General features: G+C 34.3%; 1 protein-coding gene across 14 annotated transcripts in view; it reads left to right on the top strand.

Moving 5' to 3' along the window:
* Positions 1-17,697, top strand: part of SOX6 (SRY-box transcription factor 6) — a 492,935-nt gene that overhangs the window by 105,345 nt on the left and 369,893 nt on the right. For all 14 annotated transcript variants that reach the window (XM_087879414.1, XM_087879426.1, XM_060687705.2 and 11 more), the window contains one exon: positions 9,639-9,729. The gene's annotated coding sequence lies outside the window, so the exon portion shown is untranslated. The remainder of the gene's footprint in view (positions 1-9,638; positions 9,730-17,697) is intronic.

Raw genomic sequence — 17,697 nt, 5'->3', positions numbered from 1 at the left:
AATAAGACCTTAAAGCAGACCTCTGGTTCTATTTATGGCTATGTTTGAAGTGGATGCAGGCTCCAAATGTGAGTTCTTTGAATCTTGAAGCTGCATAATATGATTTTAGTTTTTAATGAAATGGACATCAGTAAAAATGGATTATATAACAAAATGTGTCTGAGTAAGGAACTTAATAATAATTTAGCCATACTCTACAAATATCCCATAAGAGCATTCAAATTCACATTATATATTTTTTACATTATACATTTTTAAAAAAATATAAAAACCTGTTTTAAAAAGTACAGAACCAGTTCTTTGCACTAGTTAATGATGATTTTTAGGAACGCTATTACCTGCACCATCCCCAATGACTTTACTGCAAATCTTGAGAGTGGATGATTGGAACACTGAAAATACTTAACAAATATATGTATGAAGATAATAAATGTTAATCAGAGAAATATTGCCAAAGGAAAGATTACATATAAATGTTGGACTTTGAAGTCCCATGTCTTCTTAATGTGGAGTCTTGAGCATTCTGGTTTTGACATCTCTCAGAGACTCTGGTTAGCTTTATGATTCATGTTAAACCGTATCTTATGGATGATAACGGCTGGGTTCATGAATCATGTTTAACCAAAAATAAAGAGATTCATGTTATAGCTTAGAGTGACTTGTGAAATCAGCCTTGATTTAGATGATTTGTAACTTGCAGCTTTATATTTCTTTGTTAATAATTAGTGTGTGTTTATGTGAGTGTGTGCACGTGCATGCAAATGTATAAATCTTCTATATAAAAGGTTTAAACTGATATTGCTTTCTTGGTAATCACTTGATCCCTAGAAATTGTCCTCATTTCTATTAGTGAAAATATGTCCTCTTGCAGGAGAGAAATTTCTATAAAGCTTTCTGAAAGAAACACTCCAATTAACAATATTTTCCATTGGCCAGTCTCCAGAATACAACTGTTGTTACAGTTCTTGATGCAGTTTTCCTTTTTTATGTTAATGGTGTCTTTCTTTCTTAACTAAATTGCTATGTAGCTGGCAAATAAATGAAAACAGTCCACTCTTAAAATAATAATTTTACTAACTGGAAGAATTTGTAGCTTTCTGTTGTTCTACTTTATTGCCTGTGTGTTTGTTCCCAGGCAGATTTCTGGATAGTAATTTTCATGCCATCTTGTTATTAAAATAACTTGCAACTTCTGCAGGGCCTTTTTAGGTATTCAACATTGCTCTTTTTTGAAAGGGCAGTGCAGTTGAGAGATGTCATAATTGGGCTGATTAATTGAACTATTATTTTAGCTATGTTTTTTGTCTGCATTGAACACTCACTTGCCCTCATACTATTTTTACTAATATTTTCAGACAGACGAAGAATGTTAGAGAACCATGGAGGAGAATGTGATTAAATTGCACTGCAGTCATAAGTTTAGTTAATAGGCAAATGCACCCCCCCTTTTTTTCTTGAACATAAATGTGCTTTTTCAAGTGAAACTGTGGCAATAAAACCTCATTTCATCTAATAATACTTGCTGTATGAAATAGGATAAAATTAGAGTGATTCATAATTTTCCTAATGCCCAGTATGTACATTTTTGTCAGATTATGATAAGTGCTAAAATATCACAGAAAAAAAAATGAAGTTCATTTGAATCAGGATTCAAATTTTTTTTTTACATTTTCTCAGTATGTGTGTAGATTATTTTTATGTTCTTTCCTTCCAGCCATCAAGAATCTTGCTTCTAGCTGGTTCTCTATTCTGGGATGTATAACCTACATAAAATGACATAAAACCAGATTTAGTAGGAAAATGGTTATGCCTTTAGAGGCTTTATGTTTGATAAAATCTAGTAAAAGAAAAATGTAAAATGTTTTGTAATAATACAATTAAAAGTTGTTAAATTATATATCTCTAAGTTGTTAAACAACATGTAAAACTAAACAGAAGCTCAGTATCATTTCATGTTGTCTCCGCCACTTCTGCATACAATGTGCAATTTGCATTCTGTTCTTTTGTACAGAGGATTTTGTTAAGAGAAGCATAATCAATCAGGACACAGGAGGACTTCATGAAATAAAATTGAACCAGGAGCAATGTCCACATTATGAATGGCAGAACATTTTTGTCCTATTTCTATAATCCAACAGGAAAAAAGGAATGTGAGAAATGTGAATGTAAAGTGGTGTTTTTAAATGTTAGTGGGTGTTACTGAGAAGTTTTAGGATTGGAATATAGTAATCTGCAACAACATTGGGCCAGTTTTTAACTTTGGAAGCCAAGAAACCACAAAAGAATTTAGGGCTGGGGGCTACACAGGGAAGAAGGCAGTAACATGTTGCAAGTTGTCTGCAAAGAAAACTGTCTAGAAGTTTCACATAGACATCAGAAGTCAGGTTTGACCTGGGGGCATCTTTAATCTATAATTGTGAATTGATCTGTGTGCAATACTTGATATTGCCCAGATTCATGCTGTATAAATTGAGTATTAACTTAAAGGATGTTTTGGCGTGATGAATCCAGGCTCCTTTCTGTGGTTAAACTTAGGACATTTACAGAAAATTCATGCTGGGAAGTTTTTTCTTTTTCATGTTCTCCTTTTTCATCAGATTGGACAAACCCCACGATTTACACATTTAAGGACAATGACATAGCTAGACAATGGAGCAACTCCCTCACTATGGATTGTAATTTCTAATTTGGCCATAAGCATTGTTTTGCTGCCAAAAGAGAGAAAATAATATATATCTTAGAAATAAAATATATTTATTTCTAAATACACTGAGCTTGTCGATCGAAAGGTCGGCAGTTCAGCAGTTCGAATCCCTAGCGCTGCGTAACGGGGTGAGCTCACGTTACTTGTCCCAGCTTCTGCCAACCTAGCAGTTTGAAAGCACGTAAAAAATGCAAGTAGAAAAATAGGGACCACCTGTGGTGGGAAGGTAACAGGCTCCGTGCGCCTTTGGCGTTTAGCCATGCTGGCCACATGACCACGGAGACGTCTTCGGACAGCGCTGGCTCTTCGGCTTTGAAACAGAGATGAGCACCGCCCCCTAGCATCGGGAATGACTAGCACATATGTGGGAGGGGAACCTTTACCTTTACCTAGAAATAAAAATGACAAAATGAGCGCCTGCTGTAATCTTCTAATCTAGCCCTCTGTATATAATTGCCTTTACTTATCTGGCAATCTCCTACCCAATCTGGCAGGAGAGGAATGACCTGAGTACCGTCAGCAAAGAGGTATGGGGCTGGCAGGGTCTTTTCTGCCCAACATTGTTTATCCTGAGATTAGATTGGCCCTGTCCCTTCCATAAGGCCTTGAAAACTTGGTTTTGAACTCAAGTCTGGGGCCCTATGTGTTGACCTGGCTGTGTGTCGATAGTTATTTGGAGGATGCCCAACTGCTATGTGGTTTATTTTTTTATATCCAGTTTTTAAATGTTTTTTTATCGATATCATTGTAAGTCGCCTAGAATCATGAATGTGAGATGAATGATGGCTGCTGCATTCTGGATCAGTTGTAATTTCTGAGCAGTCTTTGAGACATAAGGACATCTTAATTTGTTTTAATCTTTGTCCACTTATATTTCACTTTTCGTTTTTGGCACCAACCCGAAAGAGGCTGTTCAAGGATAATTGACTCTAATACCTGGCTTGCATTCGTTGTCAGTGATTTACCAGGACTTCATCCAACCACATGTGGCAAGAAGGCATCCCTGTTTGTGTCATACGTACAAGAACAGTAAAACAAAACAAAACAAAAAGAATTAAAAAGAGAAAAAGAACAGCACAAAAATATAGAGAGTTATTCCATACCATTTACTAAGATAATCTATAGGGTTTACCAAATCAGTTACTTGGAAATATATTTTGCCAGCTTTAGGAAAGTGACTTGTTAAGATGAGAAAATTATAAACATAATGTTTAATCTATTTAATGTAACATCTGAAGATTTCAGAAGCATAGGATGTATTAGGATGTATACAACATTTTGCTTATGTAAAACACGATTAAAGGTTACTTGGAGCATTGCCAAAATAGTTCAGTATTATATATTCAATGAACATTTGTTATAAATGTGGAAAAAACTTTTGCTTATTATATTAAAAATCCAAAATCTCTTTTTCACTGGAGTTGAATAGGATATAATGGAACATGTAAACTTGTTAGAGAGTTTTAGAAAGTGCTCAGAAAGCTTTGACTATTGTGTGGTTTAAATTTTCACTAAATAAAAAGTGAACAATCCATACATTCTAATATACATTCACAAAGATTTATTTGAAAATATTGTGATTTTTCAGATTTATGTAATGGTTGATTTAGCGTTTAGCATTTCTTACTATATGCCTTCAATCTGGATGAATTTAAGGCACAGTAAACAATGACATTTTCTGGATATTTGAGGCATTAACCATTTTGTTAGGATTTTCTTCTTCTTGGGACTAAATTGCTATATGGAATATACTGGAGTGTCTGATTGGTTCTTGCTTTGCAAAACTGTAAAATCCAACTTGACTTTCTGATACCCGTGTGGATTACGGAAACTGGTCTTAAGTAAAAGAGAAAAATGGAGTCTTCTGGCAAACCTAGAAAATACTTTGAGGGTGGACAATGTATGTATAAGTTTGTTTTGTTTTTTCATTTTATGCATATTTTGTGTAGTCTTATCTAGTTTTGTTCTGCTTTTGTATTTTTTTTTCCTTTCCTTTTTTTTTTTGGGAGTCTATATTTTAATGTTAACAATAAAGATAAAATTTATAGAAAAAGAAAAAAGAGAAGTTACAGAAAGTCACTGTAAATGTGACATGATCTTGGCTTGCACACTAGTAAATGGCTTTGATTTTTTTTTTTATGAATGACTGTGTTTCAAGCTTTACTAATAAGCCCAGACTGTGGAGCTTTCTGTGTTTCTTTTCTTTTTCTTTTTGACTAAAGGATGCAGCAGAGAGAGCATTGATGAGGTGTCATATAATTTTACTAGTTGCATAACTGCTTTTAACTACTAAACTCTCTCTTGATTAAAATAACAATTGAGCCTATAATTTTTCTGAACAGCTGCTGCTACAGGGGGTCATTACCTTGGAGAGCTGGGAAATAATTGTACTCCTAATACATGAGTTATGTATTCTCATGTTTTACAGCAATGCACAAAGTTTAAAGCCTATAGTAGAATGTTATTTGAAAGCTGTCAAACCATGTTAAAAAAGACTGCATCGTCAAAGGCCCTTGTGGCCAGGATTCAACATGTAGCCTTGTCTTACTCATTATAAAATACATGTTTATAAAGTTCCACAGAGCATCCAATTCCCAATTCACTTATATCAGCAAGACTTAACTTGCTCATTAATCTAAATTCTTTTGCAACTTTAATCTACATGTTTAATTAATCATAAAATGAGGCGGTAAGTAATTTCAGCAATGTGTGGCTTGTTATCAGATGCATTTAATCACTCTTCTGTGAGCTCATTTGGAAACACCTGAAGATGTCGAGAGCAGTTTGAATAAGCATAAATTATTCTTTGTCAGTGTACTTCACCCAACTAATAAGACATTAATTTAAAAAAGGCACTGTTCATCATTTTTAGATCTTCACCAATATTTTTAGCTCAGCAGGATAACTGTAATTGTACATATGGCGCAATTTACAACATAGTGCCCAACAGTAGAACAGGAAATATTATTCAATTCATTTTTCCTGTTTACATGTAATTACTTTGTATAATCTTGGGCTGAATGAAGATTAACCATAGTTATCAAATCCTAAACATGTATCTGTTCTTGGAACAAGTTCCTAGTTAATGGAAATAATAAACGGCGAATAATTTAACAGTTGTAGGAATAAATCTTTTCTTTATTTGCTTAGTGAAAAATTATTTGTGTTATTTCTTTTTGTGTGTGGGTCCAGATATGTGGCTGAAAGAGTGGGCTGTGTTTCTCAAGTCATTAAAAGGAAATCTTCCTCTTGACTTTTTGAAATTTGGAAGGTTGTCCGAAATAGATTCGAAGCACATGGGATGATGATGGTGGTTGGAAGTTCAGTCATATGAACATATGAGTTATGTTCACATAATATGGGATGTAACTTATTGCATTCAAATAAATTCTCCTAACCTAAAAGCCTAGTTTAAAATTTCTCTTAAATTTGAGATACAAATTTATGCTACTTTTGGGGAGAGAGCTGTGCTAGTTCCCTGTCTCCTACCCGATGAGTGATTTGAATTAAATATTTGCTCAGGTCTCTGGCATTTTATAATTCCAAACTGGACTGTAGCTATTTCAGATACTAGTAAAGAACTGAAAACTCCTGTAAATTCTTCTTGAGACAGCAACAATTGGGTCAGCCTTGGGAAGCTATGAAAAATGCAGAAGCTATCTAGAAGACTAGAAGTTATTTCCCCATCCTGTATTAGCTATTTGTTTATTATCTATGCCAATATTCTGAAAATAAATATGACCCTTAGTGCCTTAGGAGTGATATTTCATAATGGTGAGCAATATAGATAACTTTGATAGTTCAACTTCATTTTGATATGTGCATCTTCACTCCATATTTTAAAGGCTCCAGTTAAGACTTTGTATCACTTTTGTTATTTGTAAGATCATTAAAATACATTCCAACAGTGCACTGCAGCTACCAAAAAAGCCTAGGTTGCATCAACAGGGGGATAGTTTCAAAACCATGTAAGGTGATAATACCCCATTATACTGCACTGGTGAGACCACACTGGGAATGCTGCATCCAATTCTGGTCACCATGATACAATAAATAAATAAACTATTGAGAGCCTAGAAAAAATCAACGATTGAGGCAACTATGTATGTCTAGTGTAATGAAGAGGAGACTGGGGTGAAATGACAGCTGTTTTCCAGTACACAGAGGAGTCTACTGTACCTGTTCTCCAAAGCACCTGAGGAAAAGAAGTAATGTGTGGAAGCTCATTAAACAGAGATCCAACCTAGAGCTAAGGAGAAATTTCCTGACAGTGAGAACAGTTAATTAGTGGAACAGTGTCCCTTCAGAAGTTGTGGGTGCTCCATCATTGGAAATTTCCAAAAAGAAATTGGACAACTATTTGTCTGGAATGGTTGAATTAGAAGACCTCCAAGTTTCCTTCAAACCTTATTGTTCTATGTTGTATACTGTCTCTAAAATGCCTTAAAGATGGTACATTGATCAAAGTTATTAGAATAACCTCTGGAAGCTGTGTTATTTGTTTTTTCTTGCTGACAATAGGACTCTCTTTCTTAAGCAATTTGTAGCTTTCTTTTACTTTATACCTGTACAGATGGAGGACTTTTTGCAATGCTGTATAATACCGACTAACAGAAGAATGTAACCATGATCTGTGGAATGATCAGAATAGAATTCTATCCGTATTTCATTTAAGACCTGTCTGATTTTACCTCACCTCCAGCAATTCAAGAAAAACATAATTTGTTCTATTCATTTATTGTAATGAAATCCATAGTTGATATTGAACTATTTTAAATTAAATGCTGTCTTTTTAACAAAACATATCACTCTGGAAAGGGGGAATATCTGATATATCACAATGTATAACTTCTTCCATAACTTCAATTTTTTGCTGTTTTCCACAGTTACTTAGTCAGATAATTTTGGGACAGAATTTGTGTTTTTCTGGAGTTCTTGAAAGTACCAGTTAGCAATCTCTTATATTAGCATTTATACATTCTGATTGTATTTTCATTGTTTGTTAGCCTTCCCAGGTAAATGAGAAACAAGACCAGAGCAAAAGAGCTAATTCTAATTTAATGTAAAGCTACATTAACAGAATCTTGCAAGTCTGAAAGTACAAATCTCCCTCCATATCCTTTACATCCTGAGAACTTGGGAGAGGGGCTCTTCTGAGTGTTTTTCTCCACCCATTTTGCAGCTGCGGGCTATGCCCTCCCTTATCTGACTGTTCCCTAGGCAACATCTATTCCCCCAATTTCCCAATATCACTCTCACGTATCATTACACTGATCTTGTGAAAGGTTTGGAGGTGTGGGTGAGCTATCATTTCCTGGAATTTTCTTTGCCTATGAAGAAGGTTAAAAAAAAAAAGAACTAAGATGCTATGAACCCCCAAAATAGGATGTAAGAGAGAATGAGGGTTATATATACAATAAGGAGCATGATGATAAAGGTCTTGGAATAAGAAAATATTATAGAAATCAGTTTTAATAAATTCTTTCAACTTTCATCCTTATTTGAAATCAGCAAAACTAATTGTAAATTTTATTTATTTAAAATATACACCCACCCTTTCTCATCTTATGGCACTAGTAGGCCTACAAACATGCGTGTAATAAAGAATTGGTAAATAGCAGCAGCAGAAAAATCTTGGGAAAAAATAACTCTAAAAGATCTGGCTAAAAAGAAATTATTTAAATTTCCACCTAAATTACAACAAGGAATGATTTAATGAACATCAGTACCGGTACCGAATTCTTTCTTTGTTATGGTAAAGCTTTGATGATGAAGGAGGTGCTATTAACGTTGATGTTTAGATATTTCAGATGGGATAGACTATAAATTCCACAGAGAATCAAGGATTATGGAATCATCTATATGGGAATAAGCAGTCCAATAAAGAGTTGGATCAAAACTATGCAGGCTTTATATACCACAATGAGCATTCTAAATTGGGCCTCCCAACAACTTGTAACCAGGGCAAGCAGTAACTAGTACCCATTTTTAAGATAATTATGTGGTATATCTTGCAAGTACCACACACACACACACACACACTGCTACATTGTGGGATTGTTACAGTTTCTGAATAATGTGCAAAAACTACCCTATGAAGAATGCAACGGAATAATCTAATAAGTATTCTCGTCCAATTCCAAGTATGGGATCAGCCTATTAAACCACATGTAGCTTCATCCCCATTACCTTCAGATTAAATCTTTTCATGCTACAAACAGGCCATCTTGAGAAAGAATATTTAAGGGTCCCCAAGCCATGAGAAATTGGATTGGAAACCACCTGGAAACAGACCCTGGGCTTAATTTGTGCAACAGCTTAGCCTATGAAATACTTTTGACTCCCACCTGACTGGCTTTGCAAGAAAAGTTAAACGGAGCAGTAGCGGTGCTCTTGGGCTGCCTTTTTGGTTTGGGGAAGTGTAGTTTTGTTTTTGATACGAGAACAGGCTTTTTAAATGTTACAATGTTATTTTTGTTCAAAGGTCAGATCTGTACACAGTACAAGTGGCCCTGGAGTTATTCATATGGATTAGAAACATTTGAGTGGAGTATAATTAAAATGTGAACATTACTGCTTTTAATTACATAATCCTCATGGATCTGACCTTTCTTGGATTAGTCTGTATACCTGTAAATGATTTCAGACTAGAATTAATATTGAAAGCGCTGCTCAGATTTTTGTTAGAGGTAGGCAAAATTCCATATTATTTTCATGTAATTCTCTAGCTGTGAAGTTCATAAACTTATTGCAGCCTTCTACCATGTGGTATTTTCCAGCTGTGCTGCACTTCAGTTCTCATTATCCTCAAAACTGTATAGTCAAAACAGAATATTGCATCTTTTAAAAATAAGTAAAACTCTTCAATAGTTTGCTGGAAGCTGCTAAAAAGTGATGTGCCCTTAACATACTTTCCCCCCTTTGTTTTCTATAGGCCTGTTAGCTGCTGTCTTGCTATTTTCATTTCTGATGACAACTATCACGGGACACTGCTAGAGCTCAGAGTCAGCCTGTGCCGGGGCCAGGTAACTTCTACATACTTAAGTAAAATGTTTTTTTCTTGCCTGCCTTTCTCCGTTTAGTGTCTTTGTATCTCAAGATTTTTGTCTGGATGTGATGCTCAGGCAATACAAAATAAATTTGTGCAAATTTGTAAGTTTCATTATTCAACAATATACATTTATGATGTTGAAAACATCGTTGTTTGGCTCTATGAAACTAAGATCTATTTTATTAACAACAGATTTTTGAATAGATGATTCCCTGTAGTTTGAAAAGACTATGTGACTGCAGGAATTAAAAAGTGACATTAGAATTCATTGTGAAGTTATACAGGACATTCCTGCCATTGTACAGGTGTACTTTAAGTGTACCTAAAGTCTGATACCACAGCAGATGATTACAAATAACAATACTGACTTTTGTATGAAAACATATTTGGATAACTAACAGTGACAACAGCATTTTCTAGAAGCTAGTACATTTTTACTCCAGCTGAGTTAGCATACTCTGGAAGCAGAAATTCAATACTTCAAATTTATAAGGCTACATTACTTTGACAGGTGAGAAGATGGCTAGAATTTTACACCGGACTTCCAAGTAACAGTTCCTAAAATTCCATTTGAATCTAACCCTTCTTGTTTCCTATTAGCTGGGATTGTGACTGGAAGTTTTCCAGTCATTATTGAATAATCACAGCTACTTCCAAAAACAACTGAGAATTACAAAAGCTGACATAACAGTAGCTTTTGTTTACCATTTCTTTCCCAGGATCATTAACCATTAAAACCTGCTTTAACACATATTCTGATTCTCCTACCCTTCTCAGTATATACCGCCTTGTAATTTCAGTTCATAAACCCAGGAAGAGGATTTTTCTGAATCATACAGCTGAACTACACCTTATTTAAATTCATACTGTTGGCCCATCAAAAGATTGTAGGTGAATTCCACCAGAAATGGTAAAGCATTTCCATTTATCAGCATTAACAACTTTGTTTGAAGAGAATTAACTTTCAGATCTGTGGTTGGATGCAAATTTGTATCTGCACATAGAAAAGGTCTGTTTCTGTTTGTGGAGAGAACTTGAGACTAAGCAGAAATTTCTCAGTGTACTGGAGGAATAAAAGGGAACTGTGATTTCCCTAGATTTTTCCTTCCCCCTTACGGCCTTACCACTATTTTCCCCATTTCAGAGAGGGTGGTATGCACTCCCAGTCCTATCTGTTTGAGGAAGCTCAGAAAACAACATAAGGAAAGAAGGATAAAAAAACAAATAAACATATCCTCCTTTTATAAGCAGAATTCTGCTAACTCTAAATTTGAATCCATTTATAATTTTCATACAGAAATCAGTTTTTTAAAAAATGTTTTAAGAATATCTGAATTATGTCAGGCAGAGCATATTTGCCATTATATTATATGCTCTAAAAATCTTATTGTTTAGGAATAACTCTTTTTCATCCAAGCATTACATTTTTTTTCATTTTTTTAATGAAACTGGAAATCACGATTGTAACAATCTAGTCCTTTTTCAAGTAATAGGTATAAGGTAATTTTTAAAAGTAATGGCAAAAGTTAATGCTTTGGTAATTGTCTGGAATGATCAATATTTCGGTGTTCAATGCTCAAAGAAAAAATCCCATCTGTAATAACTTTTGGGAAACTAATTAGTAGATTGCACCAGAATTTTTAAAAAGATTTTTAAAAGTGTATTGCATTACTTGAAATGTGTGGATGTTTTTAATAAATGTTCTATGTTCAATATATGGCATTCTGAATATTCTTATAAATAGCAATAGATAATTGATTCAAATACCACATAATCCAATTATTAAACATATTTAGTTAAAGCACATTCAATAAATATACACTCTACTTGTTGAAAGCTTTTTGTGTAGCTAGTGAAAAACTAACTAATTGCCAATTCAGTTTATCAGATTGAATATCTAATATTTGTCACAAGGTTATTTTTGTAAAAAAAAAAAATTGGAGGAGCGAATGCTATGTATGTCATCTTGTACTCCTCAAGGAAAAGTGGTTAAAAACTTAATAAAATAGAGACCAATTAATGACCAGGTATTATCTGATGCTTGGTACCCTTTTATAAAATAAGATTCCACAGGATGAATGATCGAGGACAAAATATTTTCATGCCAGAATCACAATTAAAATTATAGCTTTTATATTTCATAATGAGGACAAAAGATAACATGAACAACCAGCAGGATCTTTAATAACTTTCATAATAGCAAAAGGACAATTAATAGAAAAAGGAAACAATTATTAAAAAAATACTGTATACCTCCAAAAGCATAGGAGCAAAGGAAGGATGCCTTCTACAAATCTGATGAAACCCGATTAGGAGCCTTACAAGTTGTTACTGACATAATACTATCAATGAATTTTTATAGAGATAACGTGCAGCTGAATAAGTAGCTTGGCCATTAATCTGTCCAAAAATATAATTTGTTCAAATAAAATGTTTGAATCTTGTCTGAAATTTTAAAAAATTCTGGTTTACCAGATTTGAGTAAAATATTTTACCCTGAGAATTCCTTGTGCTATTATTGATATTTTCAGCCGAAAAGCTAATACATTGTCTTGTTTTCCATGTGCTACCACTAATCCTATTATTTCAATTCTATGTGTTTTTAGAAAATTGTAAAAGCTTCTGGTTGCGTCAAGAAACCTTTCTGTGTAATTATACTTTTCAAATTGCTTTTCAGTGATGTTCAATCACAGAATGATGTAATAATTTCATTGAGGAGGATAGGCCCAATTTTGGCCTAATGTTCTCTGATCCATTTTTTAAATGCTGATTTGAACCTCTAGAATACTTATAATGTACTTCATTTTAACTGAAATTTTATAGGAACCATATAATACTAGTGGCTGTAGTGACCGTACAATGAACCTCAGTGCTATAACCAGCCATCCTTTGGTAGAACTTGTCTATATGATTTAGAAACAGTAATGGGCAACAGTTTTCATTGGGGTGGGTGGGTGTCATGCTTTTAAAATTATTATTTTAGCTTCCAGGGACCACAGAGGGTTATTCAGTGATGTAGTGATATTATTGGGTGGATAGAGTTGAGGAAATTTCTTAATACATAGATGTTGACTATTATTTTAATTAAAAACAAAATGATCTGCAGATGTTTTGCGGCCTCATGTGGTTACTGGTTGTCCATTCTTGGTTCTGAATCTTGCTTTTCCAGGATTACAAATTTCAGGAAAAGTTTCATGGACAGAGAAGGCTTCCTGCCGCAGAAGTGTTGTGTTCTGCATTTGGAGAACAATAAGGATAATAACAGGGCATTTGGTGGGGGTGGAACTAATGTTCTTATTACTAATCTTCCTTCTCAGGAGCATAGAATATAACATGTTTAGAGTGGCTGCCTCCAATAATAAGAGGAGAGTTTAAGAAATCAGAAGATGAGATTGTGGGCCAAATGACATGTTATGTTTAATGAGTAGCATTTAGTTCTACTTTAAGTATTGTTATTAGTTACAGATGTATGGGCATTCCTTTACTGATAAAGCACTGCATTGAGATAGAAGATTTATCTCTTTTATCCTCATTGCAAGTGGAACTAAAATGCTCTTCCACAAATAGTAGAAAATGGAAAAAAAAAAAAGAATTCCTGCTGGCACCAATGAATACTTTTTTTCTTAAGAAGCCATGTGAGGGATACAGTCCAATCAGATTATACAGTATAGAAGGAAAGTTTATGTTTTCTTCCCCCTTTCATACTGTATTTCCAAAAAAGATTGCCATCATTTGCATATAATTTAACTGCATGCTGTGTATACTGTGTATTTTGGCTCATGAAATAAATCCATGACTGGAAAAGAAGTGATGTGGCCAGGGTTCACACATCATATTAAGCAATAACCAAACAAACCATATTATAATATGATATGTAATCTCAGCCACAGGATATAAGGATATCATACTGAGGCAAGGAATATGAGGCAAAAGGAGGAAGAAGATAAACTGTTCCATATTTTGTCATAGTAATCCTGGTTTGGGAAAGAGAGAATTAATTTTGAGATAGTGATGATTATTATTAGCTTTCAAAAAAACTTTTTGAATGATGATAGACTTGTGGTAGACCTATCTCCTTCTTTCCATCTACTAGAACACTTTTATCCCCTTTTATTCAGGTTTGAGATTATCAATATTATACAACAGCATAGGTTTTCCATTCCTGAAATTCTTCCTTTTCAAAAAACTTACCATAAGGCTCTTGGTTCAGGTTGGTTAGATTCCTGGATTAGAATATCTTCTTAGGGATTGCAAATATATTATTGAATAGTGCATTATAGAATTTCAAAATCTTGGCTTCAACTTCTGAAATGAATTTTGTAGAAAATAGCAAAAGTTACTATTGTTGAGTTGGAATCTGGTTCAGAAAGTATAGGAAAGAGATTGGAGAAGTTAGAGATAGAGCAAAGAAGATAAGCTTTTAGTAAATAACTAGATTTATTGAAATAACTATCAAAAGCACTGAAATCTGTTCACATACACAGCAAATCACATGTATGGTACATATGACATTTCTATTCAAACAGTATTTATATCTGTATAAAAATACCTGTAGGTAGACTACATAGATTTACTTAGAATAGTGGTTTGAGCTTATTGAATTTTGTAGGATTGATTGATTAGTTAACATTATACTAGTAGTGGGTAAATAGATAATATAAAGTGCTGACATATGTACATTGTGTAGGCTTAAGTGTACAGGTCTCTGTCTCCTCAATTGGTTAAAATTCCTTTTGTATGGATCTTAAGCAATGATCACAGCTTTAGGATCCCTGTTCTCCGCTACCCTCTGGACATCAGATGCCATGCTCTGTTGCATTTTCCTTGAGAGAATGGAAGAATACATGTGCCGGCAAATAATAAGCAGGTGGGAGATAACAATGCATAACATTTGTTTTGACTATGTATGAGCTGACATGATCCTCCCTCAAATTTCACTGTGAGTTTGCTAGCCTGAGGGCCAGACCGAAAGCTGAAGCTGACTATGTCTGGCAGGCTAATGTATGATTGTGGTAGAGATGATGTGAGTCTTGTCACCTTGGCAGCAGGCCAAGCCCATTTTTACTCAGAAGAGTCTATAAAGACTTAAGAGTTTTCATACACTCCAAGCCTTGCCTATTGTGTCCTGTTGATTAACATTTGGCATTCATTCTATAACCCCCTACTGGGGAGTTTTGCACATAAGATGAATTTCAATATTATATCCATCATTTTTTGCCACCATTGTGGGATAGAATGTTGACCTAAATAATTGGAACCTGAAGCTCATCAGGAGCAAAGTGTATCCTTGCCTAATAGTTCTCTATTGCCACTGTCTTGTTGAAAGGATCTGGCTATCCGATGCACATGCAGTGTTAGAATGTCAAAAGTCTCTGCTAGAGTTGATGGGCTAACTTTTAACTTGCATAAAATGGAGTACGTGTTAAGAGCCAGGCAACAGAGATTTCATATAAGCCAAATGCTTAGAAAGATAAAGCCTTGGCATGTGGCCAACATCCAATTTAAATCAAACTAAGCCCACAATAGAGGCACTTTCCTCCTTCCTCTTCTCCATCACAATTCGTAGCATCTTGCTAGAAGTTTATGCTGCCTTGAATATTTGCCAAGATACTGCTGGAAAAGTTTTCCTTCAAGTAAAGAGAACTGTCAAAGAGACAACTAATTAATCCCTGCCCCTTTATAGCTGTGTAATGCAATGCATAACTAAAAGTCCTGTTAAATTAATTAATGATTTCAATTATGAACTTTTCCCCAAAATGTTATGATTCATATCAGGCTGATGATGCAGTGACCTGAGAGTGTGAAATTTGAGCTGTGTGCTGAATTGCCCGTTAATTGATTCACAAATTATTTAAAGTTTGTTGCACCCAAGGGAGTGTTGATATCCATGGCAGCAAAAGGTACAACTCTTACTCTGTTTCAAGACTGACAAGCTAACAAGCAAGAAACCAGAGCTGCTAACAATGAGATTGACATTTGCAAATCTCTTGCCATTGTGATAGTTGAAAAATTACTAAAGATCATGCCTCAGCACTGTGTATTTTCGTATATATATATATTTATATTATACATGACAAAGGTTAATGCCAACAAGAATATCACACACTTCTTTTCACAGTTCTGTTTTTTTTTTTTGACTTTTCTCTGTTATCATTGTACTTGGTTCTAATATCTGTTTGCTTTGCAGTAAGACTGCTTCATTGCTAAATAGAATGAAGGTAAATTTTTACTGCAATTGCCATAATGGGAGAATATTTTATAAACTACTGCTCTTTGGATTTTAAATAAATATGGTATATTTATAAATATAAATATGGATTTTAAATAAATATGACATAGAACAATAGTACTTATACTCACTATTGTAGAAAGCAGCAAATCCTATGCTCATTTGGACATAAAGACAAAAAATATTTGACCATTCTATTTATTTAGCTTATTTACCTAAATGTAGAATGGTCAAATATTTTTTGTCTTTATGTCCAAATGAGCATAGGATTTGCTGCTTTCTACAATAGAGTGAGTATAAGTACTATTGTTCCATGTCATTGCATCCAATTTTAATATTTTAATCCATAACATGGGTAACAAAAGCTTGAAGCATACACAACATAAAAGAGATGCAGGTATTAAAGTGTATTGGAGCACTGTTAATATTTTATGATGCTTTATTAAATTTTTATTAACGCTATTACAATGCACGTGAGTTGACTTTAATGTTGTATAATCTGACCATTAGTTGAAATCTCTTTGTGACTTTCAGTGAAGTGGAAGAAAACATTGTACAAACAAGTTCATGAGGCTACATTTGTACAATGTTTTGGCTGTTGGAAAGGAAATAATAGAATTGTTATTATTACACATATTCATGGTTAGATCTAAGTTTTATCTCATGGTTTTAGGCTTTTAATCTATGAGTTGAGATCTTCAGAACAATGATCTAGATGTAAGAGGCAAACATAAAGGACTTATTCCCACCTTTTTATTCTTGTTTAGAACTTTGTGTCATCAATGAGCCGTGGTAGAATGCAGTACTGCAGGCTACTTCTGCTGACTGCCAGATGCCTGCAATTTGACAGTTCAAATCTCACCAGGCTCATGGTTGATTCATTCTTCCATCCTTCTGAGGTCGGTAAAATGAGAACCCAGATGGTTGGGGGCAATATGCTGACTCTGTAAACCGCTTAGAGATGGCTGTAAAGCATTGTAAAGCGGTATATAAATCTAAGTGCTAGTGCTATTGCTATCTTTCCCTGTATATTTTGTCTTAGCACCTTTATGCAAGCAAGTCCTTTTCTATGACATCTGCAGCCTTAATGCACGGCCTATTGCAGGATGCATGCTTCCCTCTTCCCTTGATTTTTTTTTTTTTAAACTGGGCTTTCCAGTTGGCTCTTCAATAAACAGATGGCTGTTTTTAGTTTACAGTACTTAGTGTTAGTATTCTGTTCTATTGTTTTAATTCTTTAAACTTTTAAAATGTTATAATTCAACTCCTCTTTGGAGTCTTTGTCCTGAAATGCAATAAAGCATTTTTTAAAAATAATATGAAGCAGTGCAGTTAAGAGAAGTGCATACAAATTCTACCCTAGGAATCAGCTCCAAGAATAGGCTTCAAATTTATTTTTAAAATAATACAAATACTTCCAGACTTCTTCCTTCTACTTGACAGGTACCACCCCGAATTCTTTTGTTTGGTCTCCTGAGTTTGTCTTTTAACTATTGACACCTGGTGACAGCATTGACCTTTAAGTGAGAAAAAAGCCACTGCCTTTTGCTCTGGGTCTACCTAGGATGAGGAAATCTAGGCAATTGAAATGAAAACCTCCCTTTATTGCCAAAACATTTTCTTAAAATTGCAGTCCCGAGACTGCTAATTACAGATAGTGCTCAATTTATAACAGTTCATTTAGTGACCATTCAAAGTTAAATCAGCACTGAT

Source organism: Pantherophis guttatus, chromosome 1 (assembly GCF_059756535.1).
Source record: "Pantherophis guttatus breed Tessera chromosome 1, ASM5975653v1, whole genome shotgun sequence".
Classification (NCBI taxonomy): domain Eukaryota; kingdom Metazoa; phylum Chordata; class Lepidosauria; order Squamata; family Colubridae; genus Pantherophis; species Pantherophis guttatus.
This window is presented reverse-complemented; position numbering and strand designations above follow the sequence as displayed.